Source organism: Ixodes scapularis, unplaced genomic scaffold (assembly GCF_016920785.2).
Source record: "Ixodes scapularis isolate PalLabHiFi unplaced genomic scaffold, ASM1692078v2 PGA_scaffold1__304_contigs__length_218370807, whole genome shotgun sequence".
NCBI lineage: Eukaryota > Metazoa > Arthropoda > Arachnida > Ixodida > Ixodidae > Ixodes > Ixodes scapularis.
Genome location: NW_024609846.1, coordinates 128,332,649 through 128,335,519, shown reverse-complemented (window position 1 = coordinate 128,335,519; position 2,871 = coordinate 128,332,649).

Sequence of the window (2,871 nt, the reverse complement as noted above, 5' to 3'; positions counted from 1 at the left end):
TCCTGATTTCAATAAGATCACAATCATGGGGAGGGGAGCAGATAAAACAGGCAGGGAAATTTTAGAAGCGTATGGAATAAAGAAGGAGGGGGAACAGAACTGCGTGAGTCAAACTTCTGTGTATTTACATAAGAAGGAGATTACTTTCATGGACACGTGTTGATGCGAGTGTGTTTTTTGTGGGTGTTTTCTTCGTTGGGTCCTTTTCAATAAATATTCAGTTGTCAGTTCAGTGCTCGTCCTGTGTACTCCTTTTCCTCCCGTCCTTGTCGTTTGCGCGCTGTTTCCATTATTTCTAGGCTATATACGGAATTTTGTTTACTGGCAGTTTTGAAAGTAGGCTGTAAGATAACACTGTTTTTAGTAACTAAATAGGTCCCTCTAAATGCCCAAATAGTTACTTGCATGTAATTTCAACCTTTTCTTGTAATTCCGGGGCACTAAAAATAGCCTAAAATGCCGATATTCACATTTTTTTTCCTCGTAAAAGGGCAAAAGTATCAGGCATAAATTTCACTTGTATTCATAGCACTTAGATTGAAGTTCATTATAAAAATATTTTTCGTATAATATTTGTTGCGGTGTTTCGACCAAAAAATCGCCAATCTTGAAAATAGCGCAAAAAGAGCAACTTTCACTTAAGAATAACGGTGTGAGGTGGTCGGTCTAAAAATATATTGTCAACGGCAATGCGTCATTTAGAACCCAGACATCAAATAAGCAATGTTAGAAAAAAGTGTTATCTCTTAAACGCGAAAAAATAATTTTTCAATGTCGGTCGCCGCACCGGTCGCGTGCCTGTCCATAGACGTCGAACAGCGGCGTACTGCAGCGGCGACGCCGCCGGGCAACAGAGCAGACGGGTTCGCTACGCGAGCGCGCAAAGCAGACGGGTTCGCTACTCAAGCGCGCAAAGCAGACGGGTTCGCTACGCAAGCGCGCAAAGCAGACGGGTTCGCTACGCGAGCGCGCAGAGCAGACGGGTTCGCTAAATAGGCGCGCAAAGCAGACAGCAGAGTTTAAAAAGTGGTTTTGACATCGTCTGCTAATCGCCCAGCGGCGTGCGTTCACATGTAATGGGTGTAAATTGAACAAACCTTTTCCATGGAGCCTAATAACGCCGGTAATCTGGCTTCCACGGATCATGCCAGGGAATCTGAAGGTGGGTTTTTGGGCAATATTTTTAGTAGTTATTGCTTTTAAGCGTTCTAAAAGCGAGGTTTTATCCTCGTACTTGTTACAGTAATTAAAAAAAAAAAAAAAACAGGTGAAATTCAGCTATTTGGGTGCACTGAGCAAACAATGCATCTTTTTTCAGAAGACCATCTTGTGCCGTGTTCATTGGGGCCAAAAGGGTGCCATAAAACGACGCAAGTCAACAGGAAGTTTCTCGTTAGAATTTCAACTGTGACAAAAAGAGAACAACGCCTTTTGGCTCTGCGTGCAAACAAAGACGAAGACGCGCTCAACACAATATGCGCTCATCATTATCATACTTACGTAAAGAAGTATTCCACACTTCTGGCTTCCAAGTTCTGTATGGACCCGTTCCTTGAACACACCAGGAGCCGGCGTGGGACATCAGTTATATCACTAGAGCTTGCGATAGCTCTACCGTCATTGAAGCTTGTTCCTGGAGAAAGGTTGTGTCCCGGGTGCAAAGTTCGCTGCTTCCAAATGGGCGTGAGGTTCAAGCAGACTACTGACACGCTTACTGAAGAGATGACCTCCTCTGAAATTAGCGACCAGGAAGAAGCAATTCCCTCATCGTTGAGTCTCAATTTTTCACCAGTTGGGGAAATTCCCCTGTCCACGGGGCAGAAGTGCGGACAAACAAATACGGATATGCAAACGACGCTGGACAGTCGAAGCCGGAATGTCTGTAACCTGACCAACACTGCGGACGTTAACGTCTCGTCGACATCTAGACCAAGACCTAGTTATGACTTCCGGACAGACGACTACAGACGGCTCATGGAAGACGTCAAGAAGCGCTTTGGCGAAGAAAAAGACCGATCAAATAAGATTTCGCTTTTGACCCTGGCCCCGAGCTCGTGGTCGCGAAAACGGATCGCGCAGTATTTTGGTGCCTCTGAAAGACAGGTTCGCCTTGCCATGTCAATGAAAAAAGAGAAGGGCATCTTGAGTTGCTCAACCAAAAGGGTGAACAGACCACTAGACGAATCCACTAAAAGCTCTGTCAGAAACTTTTATGAAGACGAACTTGTTTCCATCTGCCTTCCAGGCAAAAAAGACGTCGTACGTGGGAACCAAAAAAGATTGCTTTTAATGAACCTGAAGGAAGCATATGAGGAATGGAAGAAGTGCAACAACGGAGTGAAATGCGGATTCTCAAAGTTCGCTGCTCTACGGCCCAAGCACTGTCTGCTTGCTGGAGCTTCAGGAACGCACTCAGTCTGCGTTTGCCTTTATCACCAGAACCTGAAGTTACTTCTTCACACATCTGGTCTGGAACACACAGTTGATTCTTTGGTAGGAATGACAGTGCGTGACTTAAACAATGAAGACTGCATCCTTGGCAGGTGTAAGCAATGCCCAGGCACTACGCACGTCGCAGCTTTGCTTATGAACTCCGCAGCCCTTGACCCCGACTTAGTGAGCAACGTTACTGTGTGTCAATGGGTCGGTGGAGCACGGTGCAAACTCGAAACGATAGTTATCACACCAGAAGAATTGTCTGAGCGGTTGCTAGAGATGCTGAAAGAACTAAAGACGCATCACTTCGTGAGCAAGGTTCAGGCGCGTCATCTACACGACTTAAAAATGCGTCTTACGCCAACAGAAGCAATTGTGCTGCTAGATTTTTGCTGAAAACTACAGCTTTCTTGTTCAGGACGCTCCACAATCATA